Source organism: Drosophila subobscura, chromosome A, assembly GCF_008121235.1.
Source record: "Drosophila subobscura isolate 14011-0131.10 chromosome A, UCBerk_Dsub_1.0, whole genome shotgun sequence".
Lineage (NCBI taxonomy): Eukaryota > Metazoa > Arthropoda > Insecta > Diptera > Drosophilidae > Drosophila > Drosophila subobscura.
Window position 1 is genome coordinate 19,206,206 of NC_048530.1, and position 19,769 is coordinate 19,225,974.

At 44.0% G+C, this 19,769-nt stretch overlaps 1 long non-coding RNA gene across 1 annotated transcript; it reads right to left on the reverse strand.

Moving 5' to 3' along the window:
• Positions 1-8: 8 nt before the first annotated feature.
• Positions 9-19,297, reverse strand: LOC117891334. Its single transcript, XR_004648620.1, has 4 exons — positions 19,225-19,297; positions 13,126-13,133; positions 3,617-3,621; positions 9-635 (listed from the first exon to the last, which is right to left on the reverse strand). It is a non-coding gene; the product is annotated as an uncharacterized LOC117891334 (long non-coding RNA).
• Between the last annotated feature and the right edge of the window lie 472 nt (positions 19,298-19,769).

The following is a 19,769-nucleotide window of genomic DNA, read 5'->3' on the forward strand; positions in this document are numbered from 1 at the left end:
CACCACCGCCTTTGCCTTTGCCTGTTGTTGTTGTTGCTATTGTTTGTGTGTGCCTGTTTGTGATGCGACAGAAAGACACAAAAGGTCCTGGCAAATGGTTGGAATGCAGATGATGAACTATGTGTCACCACTGCTAGTACTGTGCCCCGGCCGGGGGTCTTTCCTCTGGTTTGGTTTGGTTCTGGGGTGGCCGCTATTTAGTTTTAGTTGGCCATAAACGTTGCTGCTGCTGTTTTGGTTACTGCTGCTGCTATAGGCATGTAGGCCGCTGCTGCGATACTCCTCCACCTTCCGCTTTACTCGTTACAGTTGCTGCTGCTGCTACTCCTCCTCCTCTGCCTCCTCCTCCTCGTTGCTGCTGCTCCACCCACTTCTGTTACTCTTCTGGGGGGTTTTCAGGCTGTGGGTCGGGTGGTTATTCCTTTTAGCTTTGTGGGTGCGCCGCCTCTACCGTTGTCAAGCTCTCTGGAGGATCCTTCTCCGTGTTCTCTTTTAATTGTTTGTAATTTGGTTTTTAGTGCTCTACGGTTGCTTCTGTTGTTGCTGTTGTCTTTTGTTGTTGTTGTTTGGGTGTTGCTTTTGTTGCTAAGGCCTCATGTCACTTTAGTTACAAGTATCTGTTGTAGCTGTTGTATCTTCTGCTGCTGCTGCTGTTGTTGTTTCTGACGTTGTTGCCTGCAGCGAAGAAAACATTTAGCTAAGTAAACATTAAAGTGGAAATTAATTAAAATGTCTAACAATTTAGTTACAAGGTTAAAGGCCCACACACACACACACACAGGCACAGCCAGGCAAACATTTAATGTGCCGCATTAGTGGCCTTGTGTGTGTGTGTGTGTGCGTGTCGGCCAACTTTCAGCTCATTTGGGCTTTTGGATCGGTTTAGTTTTTAACTGAATTCCTCTAGCAAAAGTCGTTTAAAGGGCAGCCACAATCTACTCCTTCATTCTGCCTCTCTCTATCTCTCGATTCTGTATGTCTATTACGCACACTTGTTATACCCTTGCAAGGGATATTTTGATTTTCATATGAGCTTTAAAATATTTCCAATGAAAGCTGTACCTATTTCCCCAATAAAATTAAGATATCGGTATTTTACAATAATTGCAGCAGAATTACCTCAACCTAAAAGGCAAAGCTGTTTAGGTTATAAACAAAAATGCGGTGCATTAAAATGGACGGTTCTAATTTTGGGACAATTCTAATTGGTGAGATTTTGCTGCATTTAAATGTCTTAAGTCTAAAGAATGTTTTTATTAAAATGTTCACTAGTATATGAGAAATGTTTTGAATCAAAATGTTTCATATGTATAAGAAATAAACCGGGCAGGGTGTCTGTGAAAAACCTCATCAAATATTTATTTTTTTCAATTCGTGTTCGCTTTATGTGGAACGTTCTCTCTCAGCTGAAGCTCTTTCATTCGAAAATCTAGGCTAAAGGCAGTCTATATGCGACTTGGAAGTATGAAAAGCTGAAATTCCAATGCATATTCCAAGCAAAAATAAATCGTTCAAACTTTCATTTAGTTTGGAAAATCTGCCAGGGTATCTACAGCTTCGGTCCACAAATTTCCCACCTTTCTCTCTTGTTTGGATTGCAATTCAAATTAATATTGTTGGAGCAGCGCACACACATACACACACACATACACATATATCTGTACACACCCCATTTGCAGTTAAATACAAAACTTTTCGCCCCAAAGTCATCTACAATAAATAGTCTCGAGACTTGTATGGAAAGGGCTGGCTGAGTGGAAGGTGGATGGGAGTGCCTAGAAGTGTGTGTATGTGTGTATGTGGGTGTGTGTGTCTGTGGTATATTCTGTGGGGCAAGCAAAAGTTCATTAACTTTGTGGCAAGTTTGATTTGGGGGCGTAATTGAAGCCTTTGCATGGAGAAGTTACTCAACTCCAGAGCACAATGATTGATGGCCCCTGATTGATTGGTGTGCTAATCTATAGAGGATAGTAAAGTCTACAGGATACAGGACAGTAAGCCCATCTATGAATGTGTTCCTGTGTGTGTGTGTGTCTCTTAAGCAGATTAGCCGCTGGACAATGCCATTTATTAGTGCTGAAAAGGGGTCATCAATCAACAATAAAAATGCGTATCAATTAGCAATGATTCAATCTGAATACTTTGTTGATCATTTCCATTGGGCATCGTGGAGCTTTAACTCTGATTTGATTTGCGCTTCAATCATTAACGCTAGCCAAAGGTGATCTCGCACCTTTTGGCTCAATCATCTGTGATTTAAATGCTCTGCAAAATCAGCCATTAAAATCATAACCTGTGAAATCAATCGACCACAGATCAATCAACATTCCAGCAACCATGTTTCACGCTGTGCGCCAATTCAATCAGTTGGCAATCAATCACGCATCATTGCCAATCAATTTGGCGCTTAATCAAATTGATTCAAGTCTTTTGGCATTCGGCATTCATTCGGCAGCACTCACTTAGCATTCACTCGGCATTCATTACAAAGAGTGAGGGAGACAATGGCGTCGCTTTACGAGTACGAGGATGCCTTGTGCCCGGCAGTGGCTGCGGATTTATTACGGTTAACAATGGGGCCAAGTATTGTTTATTAAAATACGTCCGGAGGAGGCCACCCTGCGGTGTGGTTGAATAACCAAAAAACAGAACAACAAAAAGAAAAGTTCATGTCTCAAACGAGGCTGTAAACATGTCGCAAATGTAAATCAAATGTATGACAGACAGACAGAGAGAGAGTCGCATGGATGGCCCCCAAGGATAAGACTTACTTACTTGTATTGTTCGTGCACTTGTGTGGCTCTTAGGAGCAGAGCAAATCTAGTAAGTATCCTTCAGAGTAGCATGGATAGAGTTGGAATACATAGAGGGTCGGTCGGTCGGTCGGTAAATTAAATAAACGATGGCCAAAGGAAGGGCTCTGTGCCCGGACTTTGTGCCACAGTCAGCCCCGGTATGTGGCCCGGAATCTGTACTGGAATCTACCCCAACTCGGACTGGACTCCGACCCGACTCCATGAATTGCACCTGTTGGCATCCTGCTGTATATACTGGCAGACCCAACGATGGCACATAAAATGTAATTATAAAGCATTCAAACATCCGCCAAGGAGATATAAACTTGGCCACGCCAGAGGGGGAACAAAGCGGTTAAATCACGAGAGGACTGAGAGGGGGAAGAACTGAGGTGTTGGTGTGGGCCAAGGGCCAACACAAAGTAAGAGACTTAACACTTTGTGCGAACGCTTAAACGGCTTACCGAGCTGAAGAAGCCGCTGCAAGTTTTACGAGCTATTGCCTGGTCAGGCTACATACAAACATACACATGTACATACACATATACATACTAAATATATATAGGATATATTATATATGTATATACGCAAGCGTATCTGCGAATTTTTCCACATAAAACTCAATGAAGCATCCACTGACAGGCGAGAGAGATAAAGAAGAAACTGGCAACGGCTGCTGCTGCTGCTGCTCCATGCCTCTACTTGTGCTTCTGCCTGTGTCTGTGCCAGTGCCTGTGTATTGTGCTTCTCTCCATCGTTCTCCTTCTGATTTCAATTTCAAAATGTACGCTCCATTGGGCAGTAAGGAATACCCATTCAACCTCCCCTATATACCCCCCATACACCGATACCAAACCCCCAAGCGTCCAACAAAAAAGTGACATTAAAAAATGGTAGCCACTTGTCAGCCCCGAGACCCGACAGCCAACAGCCGACAGTCAAGCACAGCCACACATACACACACACACACACACCAGAGAACAGAGAGAATATTTATCAAAAACCTATCGTGTCGGTACCATGCGGCGTATACGTTATGTAAAATTCAAATTTTGAAACAGAAAATCACAACGAAAAAAATCGCAGCACTCACAGGATTTTGATTGGGTTTTTTTCTTGTAGTTAATTAAGGGACATGTCGCTGAAAATAACGATGTGAGAAATGTACATTAAAATGCATGACTTTTTCTATATTTGGACGAGGGCTGTGAAGGCATTTTTGTGTGTTTGTTTTTTGTCAACGCCTACGGGAATTAAAATTATGGAAGGTGGTTAAAATAATATTCCAAGAAAATCCATATAAATATGTGCGACAAAAAAAAATGGAATACAAAATGCAAACACATACACACACACACACACTTATACACATCTACAAATTTGCATATCATTCATTAAGGTAAAAAGTATGCAAATTTTGGCCACACAAGCATCATTTATAAAGGCAAAAAATAAATCAATTTACATACGGCGACGCGTAGTAAATATATATTTATTTTTCATACGAGATAAATCTTTTTTTTAAAGGATTTCATGGTAAAAGTTTGTTGTTAAGTGAAAGTCAGCAAGTAATCGAATAAATGGATACAGCTACAAATAATCGCTGTTAAGCTTTTAAGCGTTTTTAATAGCTGTTGATTTTTGATTTAGAGAAAATGTTTAAAAAAGGAAAAAGTTAATTCTATTTGTAAGCGATTGCAGAGTAATTTCAAAAACGATAAGCTAATTAATAGCTATGATGATCAGAACAAGGATAATTAAGGGCGGGCTGACCAAATGGGAAAGCGTACGAGCAGTTCGGGTAGTGCCCAGTCGAGTTCGAGTGATGGATAGAGCGTGAGAGAAGTGCAGCAACTAAGAAGGCGGAAAGGATAGACGAAGGAACCACAGCTGTCGCATATGCTTAAACTAATTATGCATATACAGTGAGTAGTGTAAATAGAGAGAGTGAGAGTGGTCTCGCGCTTGCTCTTGCGATCCAACCATCGCGATGCATCGTCTGAACAGATAGTTTAGTTAATTCTTGAATTCCGATTTAACAACGATTGAAAGCAATTTGTCTTTGGAAAAACTTAGTTAAAGCTCAGCTTAAAGCTACCACAACAGTCTTTATATAATACACTCCTTTACAGACGGTTCATAGTGTCAAAAGATGTCAAATATATGTATGTACGTCCGAGCACTTAAATGGGGAAAAAGTAGTACTTGGAGGAATACATAGTAGATGGCGGAAAGAGGCACAGTTGAAATCAGTGATGGAATCTTGAATGCCAAAAGATTTCTCTGCATTCACTTGACCCAAAAAACAAAGTTCGCCAAAAAACTTACTGAAAAGATAGACAGCCCCGCCCAGTGCTGTGCCTAACCCACAAGTCGCTAGTCAATTGCGAAAAAAAATCTGGCCCCGAGTGTATTCGAGATTCAACCAGAGATACTCGCACAATTGTCCTTGGCTTTTGTGCTACTGCGTGTTCCTTTTCGCAGTTTTCTTGTTCGTTTTGTTTGGGAATCCCTTATCAACGATTATGTCAAATGTTTGGCCACTAAGTAGCCAAACTGTTGTCCACTAGGCGCGTCCTTTGTCCTTTTTTGCCGCTGTCACTCAGTCTCAGTCTCAGTCTCTCATTCTCAGTCTATGTCTTGCTGTTTCTCTTACCCCGTGGCTCATTCTGTTACGGCTGGATTGCTTTTTCGCTTGGCGTTGTCTCAAGACCGCAACAAGGAGCAGACAGGCCGACAAGCTTCAGTCGCTTCAGTCGACGAGGCAACAAAGAAATCCTATGGTACGTTATGAATATGAAGTTATGTACACGACACGGAGGAGAGAGAGATGCCACTCTGGCTAAGCCAAATGTTGCCATTGCTCATGCATATAGCCCGACTTAAGTGATTCTGGATGTAGGATGGGCAATGGTGATGCTGATGCTGATGGTTGATTTTGGATACGATGGCAAGGGGCGACTGGCAGAGGAGTAGGTCAAGCAGCTGCTGCTGCTCCTACTGCTGCTGCTGCTGCTGTACCCGCCCAATCCTCTGGCTGTCTCATGTAAATTTTGTAAACTGAGCCGAAGCATAAATTAGGATGAGACACGATTTGCATGAAAGAGCATCACCGCAGTGACAAGGATGAGCCCCTCAATAACTACCTACCTACCCAGTGCCCCAAAATCTCTCCCTGCCTTGGCATTCACCATGTTGGGAGTCTCTTTCCATAGAAATTTCATGCAGAATCAACAGCCGTGGCCAAAAACCAATACCCTGGGGACATTCTTCTTGCTAGGTTGTCGACAAGGTGCTAGCCATATTTATATTTCGGATGCCTAGTGCTTCGGAGTCGCTCTCTCTCTCTCTCTCTCTCTGCGTAACCCTTCGTTTGTCTATGCTAAAGCGTAAATAAATTATCATTTTCGATGACAAAAAAAAAAAATGGGGCAATGGGGAATTTGGCTTTAAAAATTCATAAAAGCTGTGTAAAGTTATCCTTAAAGATAAAAAAAATATACAACTGAAAGCGAGATAAACGATTTCTAGCTCTGTTTATTGCCGAACTAAGGTTACGCCTCAGCAAAAACCATGGAAAATAAAGACTTTGGATAGTGGGAAAATAATCACTGGATTATGGGCACACAAAAGGTGGAGTTCGCTTTCGGTTCGCTCAATGTCATTTCACACCTGATGGATAGAGTATGCTGCTTGCTGTTCGTTTCAGCACTCCATGGTGGGTGGCTGGGCTGTGATAGATACCATCTCGGGTAGCCGAGACGTGGCCACTTTGATAATAAGCCGTGGCATGTGGCAGAGCAGGGTAGGGAAGGGCTTTTCGTTATGCGTTTCGCCTTTCGCCCGATGCTGCTCGTTACGTGGATTGCCTCATGCATAAACATGACACTCAGTAGTCAGTGAGTGAATCCCCAACCCCATCACAAAACCCTCGCTCACAATACGACCTACATGCCACACATGCAGAGCCTGCCTCTGCACACTCAAAGATGAAGCAATTTGTGCCACTGTGATTTTGTATCAATTGCCGGGAGTGTGGCATCCATGGGGGAATTGCTCATACGCCGCATAAGCCGAGAGCGTAATAAATTTTTTCCGAATATGTGGCACCTCTTAAACCGATTTATTTATCGCCAGCCTACGCCAGAGCAGCAGCAGCCCACATCACACCCATAATAAAGGTCATATATCAGGTGGCTGGTGGGGTGGTAAAAGATCTTCCTGTTTGTCTTCAAATCGAATCGGGGATTGCCAGAAAGTGATTTATATATAAAGGCAGGAAACAGAACCCTTTGGAGACGCCAGCCAACCTGGGGACCACACACAGACAGACAGACAGACAGAGAGAGAGACAGAGAGACACACTCGTATGCAAATAAGCCAGAGAGACGTCGAGCAACGCGCAGCGTGCGGAAAATTCAATTAAAAGAAAACTGTTTTCCCAACGAAAGGAATAATGCAATTACACACACACACATACACACACACACGCCCAGAGACACCGACACAGAAACAGTCTCCGGCAGAGGGGCACGAAGCACGGGCCATGGGGGGCACACAAGAAAAAGCTTATCCTGCAGCCAGTCCAAGCATAAAGCGTAACCAAGGGCAATAAAATTATTAAGCCACACGCAGACGAGTAGAATAAAGTGAACGCTGGGGAAATGAAAGCACACATCATGGATCTGGGGAACCTTTCGGTGTGGACTGAGCTGGGGATGAGACTGAAACTGGGACTGGGGCTTGGGCTGGGGTTGAGCTCAGGCTGCCTCCTGCATGAAACATGATGCAATGAACGCAATCACAAGGCATTATCATCATCTACCATCTACCCATCCCCTCCTCTGCCATCACTCTCGCTCCCTCTTTCTCTCTCTCTCTCTCGCTCTGTGTGCGAGTAACCCCCTGCAGCCAGGACCCGCCGTCAGGCCGACTATCTGCACATCTCACGCTGAGCGCAAAGTGAAAAATCATTCGCAGAGACGTTGAATTTTTAATGCACTTTGGCTCTCGATTTTTGTGGCCCGCGGCTGCCACAGTGCCTCGGTGACTGGCTCACAGGCACTACACTGGTTGGTTGGCTGGATGGGATGGGATGGTTGGATGTGTGACTTGGTGACTGGATGGAGGAGACCCGACCCTGGCGATTGTCGCTTTAAGTGTGCCAGTTGCTTACGTAATTGTTTGTTCATGTGGATTCCCCCCTTTGTCAGCCCCTGTGTGTGCTCTCTTTTTGGCCACCTGATTGCAGACTACTCCGTTAGTTAGCCATGTGTACTGCCAGGCGTGTACGCAATGTGATGCAACGAACAGATTCAAACATTTCTACGCACATTTACTCCCGAGTTCGTTTGCCATTCGTTTTGCTTTGCTCATTTAAGTTCTTAATCATTTCTTCCTTTTGGTTATTTGCTCGTTTAATCGTTTATTCATTCGTTTTACTCTTTTCATAATTTATTCCTTCATTTATTTATTCCTTCACTTATTCCTTGCGTCGCTTGGCCAACTTTATACTTTTTCTCAAGTTATTCCTTTTCTCATTTTCTCTGCATTACTCCGTTCTAACTTCATTAATGTTTTTTTTCGTTATACAATTTTTTCTTCTTTGCTTTATGCTGGTTAGAGGTCTTCTGGTCAGCATGGAACAATCGGTGGGGAATCTCTTGGATTTAAATCATTTTTCATTCAGCTTCAACCCGATGCTCTCCCGTTCTCTCCATCGTTCAATGGGTTCTACAAAAGCTTATTTTTCTGATTTTTTTGCACATTTTCTGAGGCTCTCTCGCTGGTTTACTCTTAGATATATTTTTGTATTCATTTGCCGCATCCCATTCTCAGGGATGTATGACTTCCGCTCTTGCATCCTGCGATAAAGCTTCATTCACTCCCTCACCTATTCATTCCGCCCAATTAGCCCAGCAATTGTGTGCAAATGAATCGACACAACCCTTCGATAGTGGGAAATGGCTACAATTATCCCATCGCTAGAAATTCTCATCGCTGCGTGGGGCGCTGCTTGTTGGCTGATTAAAGCCGATGCTCTCTCTCCCACGTGCCACGTTCCACTCTGCTCAACTCTCCACGCTCTGAATGTTTGTTCGCCTGTCCGTCGGTTCGGTGTTTGCTGTTTATCCCCCGCTTGGCTCAACAATTTTTCAATGTCAGAATTTCTTTGCTGCTTTCTTTTTCTTTTTTTATTTTGTTGCTGTCGATTTCCTTTTTGCACTTTGCTTGCTTTTGCCACCTTGCAACCTGCTATGGCTGCTGTTTGAAAAATTGAAAAGCGTTTTAATGGAGGCGGTGGCATCCGCGGCAATGGAAATTAATGGCCAGGCTGTTGGTGGCTGCCAGTTGGCTGGCATTTAATTTTACTCAACCGCTGGCCATATTACGCATACGCCGCGTGCCTGAGGCCACTGTCGAGTCGGGTAAATGCAATTGTCGAATGCCAATGGCAACAGTGGAAATGTGCTGGGGGCCCGCGAATTGGCTACAATTGACTTTATACGGTTACTCCACTGCACGAACGCCATGCGAATACCCACTACGACGAATGAATGGATGAATGGATGGTTGCAAATAGCACAGAACAATGACATCGAACACGGGCTACTCGAACAATGGTTTGGCATCCTCTCTCCCACTGGTCTCCCTGGAGATTTCCTTTCAATGATGACGATAAGAGCTAAAGGCCATAATGCTTATTTACACCTGAATTTACGGCGAATGCTTCACTGTGGCCATTCGTAATTATTGTTTATAGGAGAGTCTTCCGACCATTGTATTTCCACGAGTATCTCTTCGTCTATTGTGTTGCCAAATGAGCTGTCAGCAGTGTGAAAATAATTAAAGAGCTGCCCAATTAAAGAGCAAAAGTGATAACACATCCGACAATAGACTGACAGATGGCACCAGAAAACTCCAAAGTAAATGCGGCAAAAAACTTTACAATTTATTTGAAGTGCATGTTGTCATGCCCCCAGCCTCCGCCCATGGCATCGTTTTTGGAATTTGTAAAAACCACTATTCGAACAACCAGATGCTGTCGGAAGCAGCAGGACCCGAAGCAAACGTTGTGGTCAGAGCAACAGTTGCGGTCAAAACAGGAACCACAGCTGCAGCAGGAATTGCGGCCAAGGTGGAAACTTGAGCAGGCAGCTTGACCTGTGGTTGGCCTTGAAGTGGAAGCTGGACGAGGTTCCGAGATTGGAACAGGAGGAATGCTGTGACTGCAGCAAGAGCAAGAGAGAATGAGCTGAGGCAGATGCAGGAGCTTTAGCCATGTACCAAATATCTCAACTGATGGCTTATATTTCTGCTTTACATTCCCTGGTTCCCATCTCTAGTTTTCGTGAAAATAACTAGCCAACATCCAACCGCAATTGGAAAACATACGAGTTCATTGCTGGCAAAATTTCGCCAATTAGCGCTGCAATTCAAACTAAGAAAAAAATAAATCAATTGTAGGATGAACATAATTATTTTGTGGCTTCCATCAATTTGGTAATCGGATTATAAGTAATGAGTTTCCTTCGAGCTACTTGCAGGAGGTTTCCATCTACTTCCTGAGGTGCTTCAGCTTCTGCTCCTGCCAAATTCTACCATGGAGGTAGCCGCAGCTCTTGTCTTAACCGCAACTGCAGCTCCAGCCTCGTTGCCATCACCAGTTGCCAATCCATTTCCAACTCAAGCTCTTGTTCCTCTTCCAGCAGCAATACTTTTTCTTCAATTCCATTTCCATCTGCTGCTCGTTATGCAGCTCTTTCTTTGACCACATTTACTGATCCTTGGCGTCTGGGCTAGTACCAGCACTCACTTCAAATCCAGCGCAAAGCCCATTGAAGGAGCATCAGGCCACACATAAACACACACTCAGAGACACACACACACACACACAGAGCCACCTTCACTTACACACGAACCCTTCACCCGGTGCTCCGATTCAGCTGGCACGCTTCATTGGATTGGCCCCTTAATGCCTTTGCACTTAATTGCACCACACACACACACACACACACATGCAAAAAACCCACCCATCCAGATGCCATATTGTATATACCTCAGCCATTCATTCAGCTGATCCCAGCCCCAGGGCACAGGAGCATCGGAGTACAGAGAGAGGGAGAGAGAGAGAGAGAAAAAGGAGAGGCGGAAGCCGGTGTGTGGCGTGGTAGTGGGGCAGGGGGGGTGAAGCATAATTATTTAACGCTTCGCATCAATCAACTTTTGTCTGGCTGTGAAGTGTAAGCTAATTAGCTTAAATATTTAATTGAAGCAAATAAAATCTGGCCTGGAGTTGCCTGAAAGTATGCAACGGGAAATATTTTCGCACACACGCAGACAGAAAGACCGAAGAAAGCAAAAGCAGACAGAGCGGGCCAGGCACGCACACACATAATTGGCATCACACACACATATCCACACACGCACACACACACACACACACAACAGTTGGCATAAAACTCGTTCTCGCTGGCTTCTCCACTTTTCTGCTCTTCTCTTTCCTCCTCCCATCTGTGCCTGTCAATTCAAATTCAAATGATGAACGCCGAACAGCAGGGGGTGGGGTGCTTAGTGTAGGTTAGAGGTACCACGAGGGTCACAGTCACAGTGCTCCCCCCCGCCCGCATGTGCGTCAAATTACTTCCGCTGGATTTGAATTTGTTGTTAAGACTGACGACAGAGCAGCACAAAAAGCAAGCAAATAAACGTTAAGCACTGACAACGACACAGCAGATGCCCTTGCAGAGCCAATGCCAGAGTAGACAATAAACTGATGAGGATTTTATAAGGGGAGAAATTCGAAATTTGTTTGGATTATCTCTGGGAACAACAGAAAGAGGAGGTCTTTGCTTTTGCTCTGGCCATTATTTGACTCGGAGCAAGCGAAAGATGACTTATGAGAAACGATTATGAATAGTTGGAATGTAATAAACTTTCAATAAGTGAAATAAAAGACCCCTCAAATGGGTTCAAAATAACTTACACTGACAGCAAGAAAAATGATCTACAGTTTCAACAAAAATCTAAACATTTCTCCCAATCGTGTCTCCTGCTTTTGTGGCCTGTTGTTAAGCTCTGTCGGATATACCCATTGTGAGTGCATCAAAAAGGTAACGCTGTACGCTGCTGAACACAACTGAGACGAGCTCAGCTGAGGCTGAGGCTGTTTCCATCAAATGCCACACATACACACACACACACAGAAGTCACGCATGCATACATACTATATGGACTTTCACTCATACAATTACGCGAATGACAGGAAAAGTGCGCACAATGCGCATGAAAGCGTAAAAAGCAGCAGCAGAAAGTGCCACGGCACAGGAAACACAGAAATGTGTATGCACGGGGGGCTTGGGGGGCGGGCGAAAAGAGAAATGGAAAAATTATAAAATATATACACACACACAAACACACAGGGACACACACAGTCATAGGCTGGCAGATGAATGCCAATTAAGCCTACACTTGAACCCAGCGCGACGAAGGACGCTCGCGCGCGCCTTCGCTGGCAATCAACAAAAGACGCTCGTCCAAAATAATAATAAATGCGTTAAAAAGGGAATACATATGCGTCTGTATGTGCATATTGTATGAGCACGAGAATTCGTGTAAAATAAAAGAAACCCGCTGAATGGAAGGGCGTGACGGTGACGGTGACGGTGAGGGGCACATGAGTACACACTCGCATGTCGATTCAAGTCAAGTCAAGTCCGGAGCGGTTGGGGGTAGGGGAGAAGTCGTAATAAAAATAATTGACAACTATTTGACATGCCTCATGTCCGCACCACACACACACTCACGAGGAACGCAAAGGCCATGCAAAATGGATGGGGCATCCATCTCTCATTTACGAGCGCGTGTGTGTGTGTCCCTGGTGTGCATTTACTCGGTCTGCCTTCGAGTCATTTGACTGCCTTCGAGCTGGATAGGTGTCGTCGGCAGCCTTTATGCTCTCCTGCAATGTGCGAAAGAAATACTTGGGGTAGCTGGGGCACATGGGGCACCCTCATATGGCTAATTGATGGAGAACCGTGTCAGAGGCTGAAGAACTTGCCTTTCTTCAGTGAGTTTAACTTTTGAGCGTCTAGGATGAGTCGTAGTCTGTGTATCAACCCTTTCTGAGTTCATGCTGGAGTAGGGCATCGGGTGCCCTAGAGTGCTGAGAGCTGGGACTGGGACTGGGACTGTGTCTGAGACATGATTGATGGCATCTGCAGGCAGAGAGAGAGCCCACACAATCAATTTGCTTGCCAGGATGTTCGTAATTAAATGAAAATTGCTCAAAAACCATCAAAAAAGGAACAGGACAAAAAAAGGAGAGTACTTTTTTGCCTCAAACAGAAAACTGATGTTTGATTGATTTGCCTGCTGGGGAATAAAGGTTAACAAAAAGGATCCTCGTGCTTGTGTGGGTGTCAGTTTTTGCGTGTGTGTGTGTGTGTGCAGGGCAATCAAAATGGAAATTAATGGTATAAAGTGTCTGTTACATGCCATCCCCAAATGGCCAAAGTAGAGCCACCCAGCCAGCCACTCTATGGCAGGACAGGACAAAGCATTCAAATGAAACACGTTTCGGCTAATAGGCACGTACCACGTGCCAACAGCAGCAGCAGCACCAGCACCAAAAGATGCGGCGATAAAGCTCGCTGGCAAATGAGTTAGTTGCCCCTCAAAGCCCAAGTCAGCTGGGGAACGTGTCCTACCGCTTCTGTCTCCTGCGTGCTCGTTCAAGATGAAGATGCCTCGTTTGGGGCGTCGCGAATGGGATGACCGAGTGAAACAGAGATGTTTATGGTTGCTGGGTACTTGGGCACATGGATAATCGAAAGTAAGGAACACTGGAGCACAGGAGCAGAGGTTGACTACACAAAGAAGGTGAAAATGGGAAGAGAAAAAAGGAAAAGTAAAGGGAAAATGCACTAATTGTGTGGGTAAATATTAGGGACAGACTTTTACCGAAAGAACTTAACCCATTCATTGATTATGTAATCGATAGGTAATCGATTGATTAAGGACACTCCCCGATTGAGACCACAAAATTGTAGCACATTCTCGGCATTAATTGCATTTGTATTAAAGTTAATTGAGTGGGACATCGATTAAAGTTAATTTTCACATTAAATCAGCTTCCACACGGATTAAATTAACCACAACGTTTAACCATTTAATGGTGGAGCGTAGCACAGAGAACCTCGAACGGGTGCAAAAATGAAATTCACAAATTCAGAGATTCCGAAATTGAGTTTTGAGCTTTGATATCGATTGCGAAAATATGGTTTCTGATGATGCAATTACTGAATAGAATCAATTATCTCGCACACACATATTCGCATGCCAATTAATTAGTTTAACGAATGGTAAGAGTAATCGAATATGGTTAATAGTGGCATAAGCTCAGACATATTAGTGTGCGGAGAGTGTGTGTGTGTGTGTGTGTCAAGGAGCGTGTGTCTGGGCTGTGTCATTGGATATGATAGTTTAGCCTTGAATGCAATTAGCAAATTAAATTGCAGTTTCAGCTACTGTCACATATTGAAATTCAACAATTATTTGATGCATTGGGTCTTGCTCTTCCACAATGTGGCAAAGAAAATCGTTTAAGGATTCCTTTTCATCCTGAAATCTTTTCTTGCCAGTTCTTTTCCAACTAATCCTTATTGTCTTCTATGATTTTTGTGCCAAAACCTACATCAGTATGGTATGTAGAGTCTGCTCCTAATATAACTTTAAATATCCTGAGGTATCCTGCCTTCTACACTGCTTGTTTTACCCTTAGACTGCCACTTAATCACAAAACCTTTTTGTATTTAAACGATTTGGCAAAGCTCCATTTAATCCTCCCCGTGCAATAAAAACAAAACGAAAAAAATTGTTCTTCATTTTGAAATCATTTTTCAAATCATTTTCAGCTCTCTGCCTGTCTGTGGCTCTCTGCCTGTCGACTCCTCTATCTCTTTACATTCCCAGCAGCATAATAACATTTATAAATAATCTGCTGTAGTAGAAACCTTTTCAACTTGGCATCCATTACGAACACATTTGTCCATTGCTTGCACATTCTCCTGCTGCTGCTGCTGCTGCTGGTGCTGGTGCTGATGCTGCTCGTTTTCCTGCTCGTAGTCGAGCCCTGGCAGACCATAAAATCAAATCAACTGAAAAGTAACATACAAAAAAAATAACAGAAAGAGAGAGCGAGAAGGGGAGGGCATTGTAGAGGGGGAAAAGAAAGGAATGGAAAGGCGAAAACTTGGCCAACTAAATGCAATTTATGAAAAAGCACACCATTGGTGTCGTCGGTCTGCCCATAAAGCAGTGCAATCCCTTCCGTTTCCTCCATTTGCCAGAGCGTTATCGTGCTCTCTCTTTTTCCATATATGTATGTATGTCCGTCGGTTTGTCTGCTGGTGTGTGTGAGTGCATTTCATGCGTTGGCAGGCCAGCGTTGGTCTATGTAATTTCATTAGGGCAGTAGGACAAACTCACACACTCATCACACTCGCATGCGAGCAAGAGAGAGCGAAAAAAATGCATTCAACACATGGACACAACGCGGGGGAGAGGGACACAACGAGGGGGAAGGATAGACAACGGCAAGGACACACACAGGACCAGAGAGAAAGAGAGAAACGGTTGAGCGCCTGGAGGAGCTGTTAAGCAGCTGAACAAAAATTTCAGTTCACTTTCACTTTGCGAGAGCCCCCAAAGAATTTCTAGCAGAATTTGTACAGCTCTCACCCTGACGCCCTCGCCGACCCCGCACCCCGCTCAACCAAGAATGCACTCTCACTCTCAGCCTCTCCCTGTGCCACCCAGCAGCTCTCCGCCACTGTCTGTTGGAGTGTCGCTTAATCAATAAGAGGGAAATCCCAGCTCTCTGTGGAATAGTTTAGCTCTGACTCTGACTGTTATGCTGCTGCTCGGAAATCAAAAAAGGCTTTAATAATACTTTTCGTCTTATGCGCGTACCATATTATGTAATTGTAGGGCTTACACAGACACACACACACCCACAGAGAGAGAGGAAGCGGGAGTCTGATGCCGTGTGTGAAAGAGAAGCACTTCATTTCTTGGCATTTCCCTTTGTGTGTGTGTGTGTGAGTGTGTGTTTTTGTGCTACACATACACATGGGATTTTTGCCTGCTTCTAGGTTTTTATTATTATTGCTGTCACACATACACACACATACACGTGCATATGTATATATAAATACATATACAGCGAGGCAAACATGTCGTCGTCTGCTTGCCATTGTCCTTCCTTCATAGTCGGCATCTTCGTCTGCTGCTGCTGCTGCTGTTTTTTCTTCTGTTTCTGCTTCGTCTTTGGCATTTTTCTTTTGTGCCAAGTGTCGGTCTCTCGCTCTCTCACTCTCTCACTCTCTCTTCATCTTGTTCCTGCTGTGTCTTTGGGTTTCTCCATACTTTCTCTTGGCTGCTCCTTGAGCATCTTTCGTTTCGGTGAGTGTGTGCTACCGCTTTTGCCGCTTTTCCCTTCAGTGTTTATTTTGTGAATATTTCGAATGTGACTCTGGCCGAGTATCATTTTCTTTTTCTTCACTCTCTGCTCTTCGCGCTCTTCAACACTCTCGCGCTCAGTGCCTGCGCCTGTTCCTGTGTGTGTGTTTGTGTCATTGCTATTAATTAAACACGTTTATGGCCGTTGGTCCACCAACCAACAGAAAAAAAAAGCAAAGCATTGGCAGGAATAAGAACAGCGACGGTGCTGAGCCAAGGGGGCATGGACATGGGCATGGGCAGGCAGCTGGCTAGAGAGAATATGGGACAAAAACGACTGGCAGCGGCAGCAGCATCCATTTTCCACATTAAATTATCGATTATGACATTCATTCACAGCTCTGAACCGAAAATAGCATCAACGGCAAAATCACCAGCCAATCTGGCTAAAAAGAATCCTCTCTCTGACCCGCTTACCCCTGCCCTACCCTTCCTATCCTGCCCTTCCCGCCCATCCACTATATGCCCCCTATCTATACCCCCCTCTGGTCAATCGTGCGCCCTGCAAGGCATTGAATTTTCACCCATCAAAGTCACAAACGACCAGCGGCAGCGACAAAACAAACAAGCAAACATTTTCCGATGCCAGCTCCTGGCAGGACATACGCGGCGTATGAGCAATATCAGGGTCCACTCCCGTCAATGAGGTACCCACAGCGCGCGTGCATGTGCAGGGATACGTGTGTGTGTGTGAGTCTCTGTGTTTGTGTGTGTAAATGAGTGTGAATGTCGGTTAATGGTTGGGAGGGGGGGACACTGAAGAACGTTAGGTACAAGGGAAAGGCAATTTAATATTCGACCCGCGACAAATGGCGGAATGTGGCATGCAGCACAGTGAATGTTGCAACACTCGCACACGCTGTGGATGCGGCAATTAAATTAAAGTGGAAATCATCTGCGGATTAATTTGAATGAAGCCCAATCATGATTCCAGCAAAATGAATTTAACGAGTCGTCAGCAGGATTCCCCAAAGCAGAAAGAGATTCTGCTCGTCATGAGAGGATATAACGGTTGATTGAAGAGCGTTTATCTTTGAAAAGATTGGGAGACTCGGAGTAGAAGCTGTTTTTTGATAGATGAGTAAAACTTTATACCGAAAGAACATTGATGGAATTTTCTAAATTCGAGGATTGTCTTGAAAACTAGCCACAAAACAACAAGAAAGTTATGTGCATTGATGGGCACATACTGATCCTACTTCTGGTCGTGGAATAAGTATCGACTGCTGAATAATGTGCAATTGAAAAAATATTTAAACTTCTTTTATATGTCTTCTGGCTTCCGTTGTTTTTCTGACTGAAATGTGAGGAAATTCATTTGAAGATGGTTCAAGATTTGGCAAAAAGTGAAAGCCTTTCGCTCGTATTCTAGCCTTAATGAGAATTTACATCCTCAGTTTGAAAAATTCCAACACTAACTCGAAGCGTTAACAATACCATCAATTAACAGCATTTAGAAGAAAGGATCAACGACTTTGAAGCATCACCAATCAATGACATTTCTGGCTACTTTTTCCTAATCTAATTTCTAAATAAGATTTCTTGGTGTTCATCCTCGGTATTGCTGGCATTAGCTACTCCAGATCATCGATAAAAAAAGGCATTTACAAGCAATTCCCATTCAATTTCGTGAGCAAATATTCATGATATTCCCCATCGGGATGGGGACACACAATTTTCAACTTTTGTCAAAAGATTCCCACACACAAAAAGAAATATCATTAAGAAATCCCATTGATGAAGGGCCACACACACAAACATACACAAAAAAGGGAAAACTTTATTAATAATGAAGCTAATAGAGTTTTGAGGACCCTGTCGCAACCCCTCCCCCCACCATCACCCCACAAACGCTGCGGTGGAGGAAGGACTACACCCCCCTGTAGCCAACAAAATCCGCTTAAAAAAAAAACCAAATTACACCAGAAAAAAATGAGAAACGGAAAGGAAAACGAAATTCTGGTCAGTGGCTCAAGGAGCTGTAAAAATAACAAGGCGCAGACAAGAGGCGGCTGTGGCAAAAGGCAGCCAAAGGCCTAACCCCTGGGGGTGGCACACAGCCAGAGACACTGAGACACAAACACATGCAAGCACACACACACACACACACACACACACACACACACTCACGCGTACACTAAAAACGATTGAGTAATTTTTTTTCCTTCAGCCACACACAACTTCATTAGGGTCGAACTGAGATGAATATATAGTGGGGCGGCGGGGGATGGGGCACCAGGATTTGGGGCATTCAATTGGGATGAATCCTTGCTGTGTCACTGTGTCTCCAAGTCTCTCTGTGTGTGTGTGTGTGTGTGTGTGTGTTGGTGTGCTCTCTGCTTCGTTATATAAATAAAAATGTTGAAACGCTGAAGAACATCCAGGCATTGTGGCAATTAAATGTTGGCATTAGTTTTGCGTAATTTGTCAACTAATTGGCACACACACACAGACAGACAGACAGACACAGAGCCACACCAACACTACAGAGTTTGAGTGCGTGGTGGGGGGAGGCACTGGTGTGTGCGACAAATTGGATTAGGGCTAACACACAAAGCAAGCGGCCAAGATGTGGCTGCCACCTTTGCATAATTCACATTTGCCGCGTCACACACCACACACACGGAGACACCCCTCAAAGAAGATGTCAAACACTCGACCAATATACAAACAACAAAAAATGTACATACACTTATGTATAGCACATAATGTACAGTGAAACTCCCCCAAAGCGGACATTTATTGAAGCCTCCTCGGACCAAAGCAATTATACGATTATTGGCATGAAACATTTGTCCGCCCATCTGCTTGTTGGGGTACGCAAGTGTCCGTCCGTTAGGGGGAATTTCACTGTAGAGTGGGATTACATGTGTAGAGAGGCAAAAGGATTTGGTCACATTTTACGCACATTTCCAGCAGCCCATCATCATCCTCGTTGTGGTCGTTGTTGTTCCTCGTGTTTGTTGTTCAAAGTATGTTTGTTCCTCGTGTTGAAAGATGTTGTTCCTCGTGTTCTGTTGTTGTCGTTGGTTGTTGTTGTTGTTGCTTTTGTTGTTGTTGGTTGTTGTGTTTTGTTGTTCTGTTCACCTTCAGCTTCAGCTTCTGCTCTTGCTTTGCTTTGCTGCACACGCGTTCAATCCACACACAAAAAACAAAAACTCCAAAAAAAAAATAAGGAATTCAATTATGAAACCCAACGAACAAATATTCAAAAATCTGTTAATATATTTTCTTGGACTATTTTGAATATTTTTAGATGCTTCGATGATGGTTGGTTGGATTCGCGCTGGCTCTCTATCTTTTTGTTGGTTATTTTGACACTCGAGCACTTTCCTCTCTCTCACTCTTTATCCCTTGCTCTCGCTCACTCTCTCTCCCTCTCTCGCTGTGGGTGTTTTTTTGTTGTTGGGGAATAACTTGCTTTATTTTCCTGGTTTTGGTTAAATGTTGCAA